Source organism: Schistocerca cancellata, unplaced genomic scaffold, assembly GCF_023864275.1.
Source record: "Schistocerca cancellata isolate TAMUIC-IGC-003103 unplaced genomic scaffold, iqSchCanc2.1 HiC_scaffold_1106, whole genome shotgun sequence".
In the NCBI taxonomy this organism is placed as follows: Eukaryota; Metazoa; Arthropoda; class Insecta; order Orthoptera; family Acrididae; genus Schistocerca; species Schistocerca cancellata.
The window spans coordinates 701,728-715,475 of record NW_026047105.1 but is presented as its reverse complement, the minus strand read 5'-3'; the positions used below and the strand labels follow the sequence as shown (position 1 = coordinate 715,475).

Here is a 13,748-nt window from a genome sequence, read left to right as displayed (position 1 = left end):
GCTCAACCTTCCCTTCTCCTCTGTCTTTGTAAACCACAACCTTCTACACCTCTGTGGTTAGTCATCTGCTAGTTATCTGCACACATGCTTTCATTGATTCATATACCTGGCAGGAAAGGGAAGAAACAAAATAAAATTCTGTTTGCAGATACTTCCTCATAAAAATATACAGCCTATGTCAGTCTGAAGGTTTATTAGAGTATTAAGTAAATCGATCAAAACTTTTCCCTTTTTTTGGGTAAAACATATCCACTTTATACTGTATACATACACTGACAGGAAATAAATCGCAACGCCAAAAAACAACGTAGAGTCACGAAATATCGGAAGTACTTTCGTCTGGGTGACATACTTAACTGTTTAACATTGGAAGCTCACAACTTAAGTGCGAAGTAAGCCACTGCAAACGTGAAACACTGGTACATTAATAACCCGTGTCATCGGTCGAATGTTGAATGCAAGCATGCAAACGTGAATGCACTGTGTTGTACAGGCGCCGGATTTCAGTTTGTGGGATGGAGTTCCATACCTGTTGCACATGGTCAGTCAACACAGGGATGGTTCATGCTGTTTGTAGATGGCACTGGAGTCGTCGTCTGATGATGTTACACATGTGCTCGATTGGACACAGGTCTGGTGCCACAGCAGGCGAAGGCAAAATGTCGACGCTGTGTAGAGCATGTTGGGTAGCAACAGCGGTATGTGGCCGAGCGTTATCCTGCGGGAAAATACCTCCCATAATGCTGTTGATGAATGGCAGCACAACACTCGAATCGCCAGATTGACATACATAGGTCCAGGTATCTAGCATGCAGACAGGTTGGTTGCAGGTCATTACCTGTCCTCCTTCTAAAGTACATGGTCATCACTGAAACCAAGGCAGATCGAGTTTTTATCAGAAAAGCCAACAGACCTCCACTCTGCCGTCCAATCAGCTCTCAATTGACACCACTGAAGTCGCAAATGGATATGGTTTGAGAACAGTGGAGTGCAAGCTACTGGTTGTCTGTCTCGGAGCTGTCTTTGAAGCACCGAATTCGTAACAGTAGTGATGGAAGCTGAAGAAATGAATTAAAATTTGTGCCACAGCAGGGATTTGAACGCAGGAATCCTTGTTTACTAGAAACGAATGCTAGCCATTATACCAGCACAGTAGTATAGCTGATGTTGTTGCACGGACTACACAAGTCCAATGTTCTCCCCAACACAAACTTCAGTTCACATCTTCACCTTGTTTTCTCTTTCTTGGATGATTTCTTCAGCTTCCGTCATTATCGCAGATAAAGATGATTCTCAAAAATCTCGAGGAAAATTTAATTATAACGATTCATAACAGTTCTTTCTGCAGCTGTGGTGCCATGTGCTACTCAGATTGCTGCTGCAGGTACAGTACAATGTGCCACAGTAATACGCTGAACAGGATGTCTTCCCTCTCAGTGATTCCAAGTGGCCGTCCGGAACCCAGTTTTCTTGTGACTGAACATTTTCATGACCACAACTGCCAGTAATCATGTGGCTACATCCCTTCCAAGTCTTTTCGCAGTGTCGCGGAAGGAACGTCCAGCTTCTCATAAACATGTTACCAGACCTCATTCAAACTCAATGAGATGGTGATAATAGCGCATTTGACGTCGTAGGCTGCAGTTACAGTGGAGCGGCACTGCACGACCGGAGCAGCGAGGCACAGTGGGTAGAGTAGCGCTGGCGAAAGAAACCAGTACTGCTCAATGTGCCCGCTGATAGCAGCGCTGCAAGCGGAGCAAGGCAAAGCAAAGCACCACAGAGCGGTGATGAGCGAATCAAACATGGCGGCGACCAGGGTATTCGAGTGATTACAGCTGCGTTCAGACGACAATGGCAGCATTCGGCTGTTGCTGCGGGTAGCAGAATCAGTAGTTGCTGGCGCTTGTGTATCTTTTGCTGTCCTGTCGAGGGAATGGTATCAGCGGATGCTTTTACGGCAGCTGTTTTTCGCTCAGTGTCCTTTATGGAACCAATGGAACAACTATCACCACAACTGATTCATTCTCGACAAGTTATGTGGTGAGGTGGCAGCAAAATTATAGACTGTAAGTACAGAATGCATTTATCAATCTCTTATTTTTTTCATTGCCTTAAAACGAGAAACACATGAAAATCATGGTTTATTATGTGAGAAAAAGTTTTCAAAACCGTCTCATTTGGCCAGCTTTGTTTGAAGGTCTGCTAAAGTTTCGTCTTCTTGTAACGTTATATATATTTAGGCGAGCTTATCGGCCGTCCAGTATTGGTATGAGTAAGATGATTTTGCTGTATGGCTGAACGTTAGTGGGCCCAGGTCTCACGACGCAACACGGCACTTCTGGCTAGTTGACCGATACGAGAGATTCCACGTATAAAGACCAGCAACAAAGGGCCAGATGTGGGTAAATTCCAGGACAGTCAGTCGCTTAGCAGGAGAGACAATGCTCCATGAAATGGCGGAGTGTCAAACAATCTTTAACCTCGACAACTCACAGTTTCATACTAAAGTGAATCTAAATAAATCTTCGATCTCAAAAAAAAGGAAGCACATAACAATATTTCAATACCTCTAAACAATAGAAGTTAATAGAATGAGATTTTCACTCTGCAGCGGAGTGAAAATATTCTGGAAACATTCCCCAGGCTGTGGCTAAGCCACGTCTCCGCAGTATCCTTTCTTTCAGGAGTGCTAGTTCTGCATGGTTCGCAGGAGAGCTTCTGTAAAGTTTGGAAGGTAGGAGACGAGATACTGGCAGAAGTAAAGCTGTGAGGCCCGTTCGTGAGTCGTGCTTCGGTAGCTCAGATGGTAGAGCACTTGCCCGCGAAAGGCACTCTCATTTGCCGAGACGATAGTTAGGATAGCCTTCAGCTACGTCATTTGCTACGACCTAGCAAGGCGCCATTACCAGTTACTATTGATGCTGTAAAACATGTACCGTCAAGAGCGATGTTCACCAATTATGGATTAAAGTTAAGTATTCCAGAAGCTACGTACGTTTTTTACTAGTCTCATTTCCGTGTCCTGTTCCAGACCTCACGCCAGCCTGCGTGAGCTTAAACGCGTGCCTTTCGGCTTCCTCATAGTGGGTTGGCGGTCTTGCCAATCCTCAACAGTAATGGTGAGCATTAGTAGACCCGGATCTCAGGACGCGCGGGAACAATTCTAGCTTCTGGCTGGATAACCGATACGAGCGAGTCCGGGAACAAAGATTAGTAGCAAGGTCAAGATGTGGATAAAACCCAGTACAGGGAATTTTGGCGATAGACAGTCGCTTAGGACAGACAGTGCTTCAACAAATGGAGGAGTGTTAGACAGTCTTAAAGTGGGTTAAGTTACAGCTCTCTGTACTTCGACAATAAATCAGAGATACATATTAAGGTGAACCTGAATACATATGTGATCTCAAAAAAATGAGGCACATCCAATGACGCAACAGTATTTCAATACCCTAAGAACGATTGAAGTTAAAATTTCACAGTGAATAAACATTTACACAATGAACCTCTGAGTAAAAAACTTGTAATTACTTCATACAACTTCAACAAACGATATCTCAGATGATAGCACTCCACTATAGCTATCACGCCTGTAAGTTATGTCTCTTTATCCATTTTATTTACTGATTTGTTAAATAATTTTTATATCTTTTCTATCAGAAAATATTAGAACATTTTATTCTTCACATTTACGTGGCTAATGAATACAACATGGATACCTCACATATTGTCTTACTTGTACAGCTATTTAATGAACAGTTTACTATCCTGCCAATAACTTTATTAAAGTGTTGGTTGCAAGAGCGATTTAAAAACTGTATAAGTTTAAAAGCAGTCAATCGCCTTTGTTAGCAGACACCACGATTGAAAAAAGAACAAAAACATTCTTCTGTTAAGAAGACATAAATTATTGTGTAAATAATATTTAGCGATATTCTGGAGCCATTTAATATGAGCGCACTTGCATAAGGACACTGGCTTATTTATTTTTGTACAAACCTTTATTTTCATTCATTGTGCGTGGTCTCAGTGTGACCGAATGTTTATAACTTTTTTTATTTAAGTATTGTTGTAATATTAGTTTAGTGGGGGAAAGTGGTCACCTTGAATCATATCAGGTCTGTAGAGCTGGAGGACGACGTGTTTTTGGTGGGGACGGGCTACAGCAGTGGAGAAGCAGACAGCAGTGTATCACTATGAGATTCGGGTGGAGACGGACTTTTCTAGTGACGAGCTCAAGGGAGCAATTCTGGACACTTTTAGGCGAGATATGGAAGGAGGTCTAGAGTAACATGTGTGATTCTGGCGTCTAGCTGATTTATTCTAGGTGTTAAATATCCGCTACATACTTTAACTTCTGAAGGGATTTTATATTTCGAAAGATTTGAGTGTGTCTCATAGTACAACACTTTTTTCCGCTTGATTTAGGGAACTGTGAATAGACAGAGTACGAGCTACTGTTCTTCGTATCGTTTGTGAGTCATCATGTTGAACTCTAAACTATTTTGATCTGGAGAAGCTGTAGCGTACTGTGGTCACGAAACGGACTTAGTTTTTACGTGTCTTTTATGACTATTTAGTTTTGGGAACTTGCTACCGCTCTCGTGACGCTCTCAACGCAAATTAATTGCATCTGAGAAGCATGTTTTCTGCCTGTATTCTAACTGAATATGTAGGATCTCTTCCTGTTTATTTGAAATGTCCTTTCCTGAGTAAATATTATTCAACATAACTTTCTGTCGTCTTCATCAATTACAGATATTAGACTAAAACCCTTTTTATTAAATTATTCCTTTATCTTTTATTTTATATTTCTGTGTATAGCACTAACTCGCAGTTCTAGCCAGTGCACAGACTAGGTTATTATTAGCAGCGAATTAGCTGTGTGGCGTGAAAGCGTAATGGAAATATTTTAGATCTGGTAGCCACGAACAAACCAGACCTCATCGACGGTGTCAGTGTTGAGACAGGGATTAGTGATCATGATGTTGTCATTACGACTATGGTTACGAAAGTTAAAAGTCGGTCAAGAAGGATAGGAGAGTATTCTTACTAGAAAGAGCAGATAAGCAGTTGTTAGCATCCCACTTAGTAAATGAATCGACTTCATTTACTTCCGGTACGATGGACGTGGAAGAAATATGGGCAAATTTTAAACACATTGTAAACCACGCATTGGACAAGTATGTGCCGAAAAAGTGGGTTACTGACGGAAAAGACCCACAGTGGTTTAACAGCGCAATTCGGAGAATGCTCAGGAAGCAAAGGCAGTTGCACTCGCGGTACAAGAAAGATCGGGAGAGTGAGGACAGGCAAAAGTTAGTAGAGATTCGTGCGGCTGTATAAAGAGCGATGCGCGAAGCATTCAACCACTACCACCGTCATACCTTAGCAAAATAGCTTGCTGAAAACCCAAGGAAATTCTGGTCTTACGTAAAATCAGCAAGCGGGTCGAAGACTTCCATCCAGTCACTCACTGATCAGTCTGGCCTGGCAACGGAAGACAGCAAAACGAAAGCTGAAATTTTAAATTCAGCATTTGAGAAAAATTTCACGCAGGAGGATCGTACAATCATACCGCCGTTTGAGTCTCGTACAGATTCCCGTATGGAGGACATAGTGATAGACATCCATGGGGTTGTGAAGCAGCTGAATGGGTTGAAAATAAATAAATCGCCAGGTCCTGATGGGATTCCAATTCGGTTTTACAGAGAGTACTCTACTGCATTGGCTCCTTACTCAGCTTGCATTTATCGCGAATCTCTTGCCAAACGTAAAGTCCCGAGCGACTGGAAAAAAGCGCAGGTGACGCCTGTATATAAGAAGGGTAGATGGACGGATCCTCAAAATTACAGACCAATATCTTTAACATCGGTTTGTTGCAGGATTCTCGAACATATTCTCAGTTCGGATATAATGAATTTCCTTGAGACAGAGAAGTTGCTGTCCATGCATCAGCATGGCTTTAGAAAGCATCGCTCCTGAGAAACGCAACTCGCCCTTTTTTCACATGATATCTTGCGAACCATGGATGAAGGGTATCAGACAGATGCCATATTCCTTGACTTCCGGAAAGCGTTTGACTCGGTGCCCCACTGCAGACTCCTGACTAAGATACGAGCATATGGGATTGGTTCCCAAGTATGTGAGTGGCTCGAAGAATTCTTAAGTAATAGAACCCAGTACGTTGTCGTCGATGGTGAGTGTTCATCGGAGGTGAGGGTATCATCTGGAGTGCCCCAGGGAATTGTGGTAGGTCCGCTGTTTTCTATCTACATAAATGATCTTTTCGATAGGGTGGATAGCAATGTGAGGCTGTTTGCTGATAATGCTGTGGTGTACGGGAAGGTGTCGTCGTTGAGTGACTATAGGAGGATACAAGATGACTTGGACAGGATTTGTGATTGGTGTAAAGAATGGCAGCTAACTCTAAATATAGATAAATGTAAATTAATGCAGATGAATAGGAAAAAGAATCCCGTAATGTTTGAATACTCCATTAGTAGTGTAGCGCATGGCACAGTCTGGTCGATTAAATATTTGGGCGTAACATTGCAGTGCGATATGAAGTGGGACAAGCATGTAATGGCAGTTGTGGGGAAGGCAGCTAGTCGTCTTCGGTTCATTGGTAGAATTTTGGGAAGCTGTGGTTCATCTGTAAAGGAGACCGCTTATAAAACACTAATACGACCTATTCTTGAGTACTGCTCGAGCGTTTGGGATCCCTATCAGGTCGGACATAGGAGCAATTCAGACACGGGCTGCTAGATTTGTTGCTGGTAGGTTTGATCATCACGCGAGTGTTATGGAAATGCTTCAGGAACTTGGGTGGGAGTCTCTAGAGGAAAGGAGGCGTTCTTTTCGTGAATCGCTACTCAGGAAATTTAGAGAAGCAGCATTTGAGGTTGACTGCAGTACAGTTTTACTGCCGCCAACTTACATTTCGCGGAAAGACCATAAAGATAAGAGGTATTAGGGCTCGTACAGAGGCATATAGGCAGTCATTTTTCCCTCGCTCTGTTTGGGAGTGGAACAGGGAGAGAAGATGCTAGTTGTAGTACAAAGTACCCTCCGCCACGCACCGTATGGTTGATTGCGGAGTATGTATGTAGATGTAGAAAGCAGACGTGCGTGTCTCGACCTAATGACTACATCGAGCTATTCTCATTAAACAGTACCGTGCAGAGCTCTGGTTCTACAGCATGAGTAATCGCAGCTAAGGCCGCAACTAGTTTACTCGTATGTGCTAAGCAGAGCATCAGTAACCGTTAAGGACGTTGCATTCCCTGATAAATGTCTTGCATAGAATGTTCAATGTCTACTGTTTGTTACTCACCGACACTCAGGGATCCTTGTAGGTCAATGACATTGTTGTGGAAAACATGTACATTTCACAATTTCGACAGCAAATTCTAGTGAAATTTCTATTGGCCTAACGCTCATTATTGCGAAAGCACATGCTTTTAGCCGTCGTGGCCTGGAAAAGTGTTTGTTAAAATCTTCGTTCCCAGCCCTGGATCCAAGATATATCTGAAATGGGGCAAAAACTTGATAGTGGCGCCTTCTCCTCCACTGCCCTTGAACGATTGAGACAGGACGGCAAACATTTTTTTAAAAATTAATTTTTCAAAATTTTATAGCGCACAACTTTCTGAGAGAAGTTTGCTGAATAAACATTTATGTCCTAGGAAATTTAAGCCATATCATTTGGTCTTAAGGATACAGGATTCTTATAAATGGTGGAAAAATCGAAATTTTTATAGCTTTATTAAATTCTAATATATACTTTATCGGGTTTCAAATGAAAAATGGACTATATATACCAAATTTTAAAGTTAAGGTCATGTATGCCGCCACGCCCCCTTTATTTGTGTTACAGAAACCAGTATTATTTCGAAGAGAACTGTGATTGTATATTTTGGTAACAGTGCAGGTTTCTAGTGTCTGTAAATGATTATCTTTGCTAGTATTTACTTTTGTTGCTAGTATTTACTTGTGTTACTGAATGTTTGTTGCCCAAGTGCTACATATAGTTGTGGAAGTACATATCCTTTTGTGTGCAATAAATACGAACTATGCCACGCATCAAGAAGCTCAATAAAAGGAAATTCCATGGTAACCAGTCCACAAATAATGTGTACGGACCTCGCCCTAAAGGAGAAGATTCTTGGTCTGGTTATCAAAAACAAACCAAAGTGGTCAAATATACCATCATAAGCATTCTCTTCCTGAGCCCGTTATGAATGAAATAAAAGCAATTTTAGAGACCTGAGTGACCCTTATTGCTTAGCAAATATCTTAATGGGGGCATTCAGAATAGAAATGAAAGTTTCAACCATTGCAGATAAGAAAGATTACCCAAGAATGTTTTTGTAGGACTAAATACATTAAAGGCTTGTGTACTAGATGAAGTGATATGTTTCAGTGGTGGAGTGATAGGAAGTTTGGAATTCCTCAGAAATTTAGGCATAAAATTTGGCTCTAATATGGAAGATCGATTGCTTGGGTGTGACAGACAACGGGTGCATGAAGCTGAAAGATTCGCTCTTCAATTTACCAAAGCAGCAAGAAATGGTAAAAGGAACGCCAAGAGGAAGCTTGAAGATGAAGATATGCTGCAGGATTAAGACTATGCTTCAAGAATGTTCTCAGGCACAGTTTAATTGGACTCATATCTTCATTCATAATTTCCCTCAAGTTGTATTTTTCAGAATTCAGGTACAAATATTTCCTAAAGTGTATAAAGCATTGCTCTGATTTTTTCTGTAACTTGCAATAGTCCATACTTAGGTAGTAGACCTAAGCATTATTAGCAGGATCAACTATATTATTATTATTTTGAGCTTTTCCTCATTACAGAGGTTTATCTCCAACATCATAATTTACTCAGAAATTATAATACAAAGAATAAACGTTCTTAAACCTATATTTTCAAAATACTCCTCAAGGTGTTTCGATCTTGTGTGTCCTCTTCCTCTGCGCCAATTCTCCTCATTTTGTGCTGTACATTCTGGAGCCAGGTGGTCATAGGTCTTCCCCTTCTTCTTCTCCCCTCTGGTTCCCACTCCAGTATCAACTAAATTATAGAAAAAATAACGTTTTTATTAGGAAAAAAATTATAAGAATTACAATGTAATATGTAATATTTTTTATCCTTGTAATATAAATAATAGGTGGAATTAAATTGGTACTGTACCTCAGCCATCATGCCTTGCATATCTGGTAAAAATTCTCCTTCAAATGCATAACATCGGATTAAATGGTACCTCAATTTGAGAAAGAATTTTGTAAAAAAAAATTGCATCAGTTTCTTTGTAATTTTTTATAACCCTAAGCGGGTTCAAAAATATTCAATATACTTCTAATTTGTTTAGAAAGTGTGCTGCATTACCTGATATCAACAAAAAATCTGTGAACCATATACATTATAAACAGTGCCTGACAGAAATAGATGTTGATTTTTACATAATATTGAGCCGGAAAAGTACCTTGTATCCTTAAGTGTGCCAAAGTGCGGTGCCACGCCTCTTCACACGGCGCTCTTCTATCGCGCGTCATTTATTTCGCTCTGCGGTATTCAAACGTGTATATTTTGAAATGCAAGCCATCATATCTATGTTCAGGACTGTGGAAATTAAAATGTCCTGCGGTGCCTCTCCTGCTCTCAGTCGGCTGGTTTGACATGCTAACCCCTTAAAAAAAAGTTTGACATCTTGCAAAGTAAGAGAATTGTGAACATAAGACGCTGTATACTTGAAACTGAAAACTGCATTAAGCCTGTTGAAAGACTAAGATGTGAGTAAATTATTCTGAAATGCCCCTTATAAATTTAGCAGGAGTAGGTGAAATTAATTTTAACGAAACAGAAGTAAGTATTCAAAAATTGAGAAGATTAGTATACGAAATAATTGGCACAGTGGTATCAAACATCGAAACTAGATTCTAGTGCTTCCATGAAATGTATTTTGCAGAACTTGTAAATGAGAAAAAATCCTCAGGTTATAGCAGGCCAAACGATTTCCTTATACGTGAAGCTGAAAAACTATGTAAAATATATCCTTTATGGACAATGAAAAACTGAAAAGAGAACTTACGTTTATTTACAGCAGTCAGGATAAACGTCTTCAGCCTCATGACCACATTAAAGTCATTATAGACAATGGATTAAAAACACATGTTCTCTGAATATGTGAAATTACTGTCGTTGGTTCTTGCAACTCCAGCAACGTGTCTTCCAAAGGGATCGTGGCTACGTAAAACCTCGTTGAAGCCTACCTCCGCAACACAACGACAAATTACATACGTCAAACTTGTACATTTTGGCTACAGACAAGGGAAGTGTGAAACCTTGAACCAATCGGCAGGATTTCATACCTCGTGTCATCCATGTTTACGCCTGGAGAAGGGACAAGAGGATAGAACAATTACTATGTGTTATACATTTAAGAATCTGTAGATGTTTAATATTTTTATGCAATTATTTATAACAATTCCTGTAGTAGTTTAAATCTTTGTAGAAATATCTAAGTACACTACTGTCCATTAAAATTGCTACACCAAGAAGAATTGCAGATGATAAACGGGTATTCATTGGACAAATATATTATAGTAGAACTGACGTGTGATTACATTTTCACGCAATTTGGAAGCATAGATTCTGAGAAATCAGTATCCACAACAACCACCTCTGGCCGTAATAATGGCCTGGATACGCCTGGGTCAAACAGAGCTTGGATGGCATGTACAGGTACAGCTGCCCATGCAGCTTCAACACGATACCACTGTTCATCAAGAGTAGTGGCTGGCGTATTGTGACGGGCCACCATTTACCAGACGTTTTCAGTTGGTGAGAGATCTGGAGAACATGCTGGCCAGGGCAGCAGTCGAACATTTTCTGTATCCAGAAAGGCCCGTACAGGACCTGCAACATGCGCTCGTGCATTATCCTGCTGAAATGTAGGGTTTCGCAGGGATCGAATGAAGGGTAGAGCCACGGGTCGTAACACATCTGAAATGTAACGTCCACTGTTCAAAGTGTCATCAGTGCGAACAAGAGGTGAGCGAGACGTGTAACCAATGGCACCCCATACCATCACAGCGGGTGATACGCCAGTATGGCGATGACGAATACACGCTTCCAATGTGCGTTCACCTCGATGTCGCCAAACACGGATGCGACCATCATGATGCTGTAAACAGAACCTGGATTCATCCGAAAAAATGACGTTTTGCCATTCGTGTACCCAGGTTCGTCGTTGAGTACACCATCGCAGGCGCTCCTGTCTGTGATGCAGCGTCAAGGGTAACCGCAGCCATGGTCTCCGAACTGATTGTCCATGCTGCTGCAAACGTCGTCGAACTGTTCGTGCAGATGGTTGTTGTCTTGCAAACGTCCCCTTCTGTTGATTCAGGGATCGAGACGTGGCTACACAATCCGTTACAGCCATGCGGATAAGATGCCTGTCATCTCGACTGCTAGTGATACGAGGCCGTTGGGATCCAGCACAGCTTCCGTATTACCCTCCTGAAGCCACCGATTCCATATTCTACTAACAGTCATTGGATCTCGACCAACGCGAACAGAAATGTCGTGATACGATAAACCGAATTCGCGATGGGCTACAATCCGACCTTTATCACGCATTTCTCCTCCTTACACGAGGCATCACAACAACCTTTCACCAGGCAACGCTGGTCAAACTGCTGTTTGTGTATGAGAAATCGGTTGTAAACTTTCCTCATGTCAGCACGTTGTAGGTGTCGCCACCGGCGCCAACCTTCTGTGACTGCTCTGAAAAGGTAATCTTTTGCATATCACAGCATCTTCTTCCTGTCGGTTAAATTTCGCGTCTGTAGCACGTCATCTTCGTGGTGTAGCAATTTTAATGGCCAGTAGCGTAAGTTAATTTTGCGAGACTTGTTTTAAGATTTCTTTTTTTTTCGAAATCCGTAATTCTCAACCTACCCTACAAGAAATGGCACACTTCGCCACTGTTAATCACAATAACTGTAACCATTAAAGAAATGACAGGCAGTTCGTCATGAAGCTGACGAGAAAAATCGTGAGATACACGAGGATGAAACTCTTTTACCGAGAAATTTCTTTACAATCGTTTGAGAGAGAGAGAGACAGCAGATCGCTCGGTTTGCGTCTTTGCCGTCCGCGCAGTGATACAACGAGCCAGCCACCTGCTGCGCAGCTCCCCGCCCCACTGTACCTGAACGCAAAGCAGTGCAGTAGTGATGGGCTAAACTGCGATTTTCCGATATCAGTGATTTCTGTGAATGCTACTTTTCAGTATCTGTTATTCTTAACTGTGATTTGTCGCAGTTAAGAGTCGCAGTTAAGGAACATAGGTCGTGTATCCCTCCGCCACTGCGATTTCTGCTACTTCCGCGATTTCTGCTACTTCTGCGATTTCTGCGACTTACCACCGTATGAAAAAGTTACATCTGTCAACACAGAAAATTGCATCTCAACAAACCTGTCATTGGCAAGTATGTTTTACGTTTTTTCTTCCGTTGACTTTAATTTTGTATTAAAGAAACAACTGTGAAAATATTAATAGTGTAATTAATATGTAAGTAGCCGTACAGTACCGTAATAGTTCGTATTTAGAAAATGAATTCTAACATATTGTTATGTTCACAGGTACCTGAACTACATTTCAGTCACTCAGTAAAGTCATAACTCAAAATATCATTGTCAACAGATCTGAAGAAATTGCCACTGCGTCTTTAGACCGTTTTCGTCAGACGAGAGGTTAGTTTCTAAGCGTTTCGATGGACTTAATTACTTCAGTGAGATCGTTCTTGCAAATGTGATATTCATTATAGCAAATATTAGCAATCTACTCTGTCAATTATATTGCTAGTAATTAATGACAGCAAAAATTGTTTAATAATCCTTGTGTTTTTGCAGACACAGTTCTGACTCTGATTACTGGTTGCTGTACGTATCTATCCACATCAAGGCTGTTTTTGAGAGAGACTCGTGAAGATTCAAGACAGCTCTTAGAGGATTTGCAGTTTAAAAGTGAAATAAGTGTGTGAATGATTAACCTGTGTTTTATTGAAGTTGTTGTGCGATTTTAAAGGAATAATAAATGTCAAATACAGTGAGCGAATAATAAAAATCTCATTTTCCACATGTTTAAGCCGTCCTATAACCATATTTTTCCGCCACTTACTTATTGGTAAACACTTGTTGGAGAGTGACATGCCGCCCCCCCCCCCCCTCCTTTCTCCACGATCTTTGTGTGACACTGACCTGTAACATATCCCGAAGTCTACAATATGCATTTTGAGGCTGTTGATATGAAAGTGAGAAGTACAGATCTTCCAGTTAAATCAGGAATAGCTTAAGTGCATTACTTGAAAGTAACACAGGAAAAGCTTACTTATGTAGGTGGTAGTAGTGTCGGCAAAAAGTTCTTGTGTGTGAAGTTGCCATGTAGAACACCAGGTGTAAAATTTTTCTCCCGAGTCTTGAACTGTGTCGGAACAAAAGTGAGGCATTCATATGACTGTTTTCATTTCTCTACACTTATACAGATGTCTGAGTTCTCCTGTGTTAACATAGCAAAGTCCTGTAGGCATGTGGAGTATTAACCGAAACTGTCATATTGGAAGCAGAATCAAACACATTTGTTACGTTACTTGATATTTTCAGGAGAAAAAGGCAATGTTGCTTCTTATTAATATAATACATTCAGAGTCACAGCAGTATTTGACCAACCATAACTGAT

General features: G+C 41.1%; 1 long non-coding RNA gene across 1 annotated transcript; it reads left to right on the top strand.

The window, feature by feature from the left end:
- Positions 1-12,427: 12,427 nt before the first annotated feature.
- LOC126156204 (uncharacterized) lies at positions 12,428-13,091 on the top strand. The gene is made up of 3 exons (XR_007533591.1): positions 12,428-12,498; positions 12,653-12,763; positions 12,923-13,091. It is a non-coding gene; the product is annotated as an uncharacterized LOC126156204 (long non-coding RNA).
- The last annotated feature ends 657 nt before the right edge of the window (positions 13,092-13,748 follow it).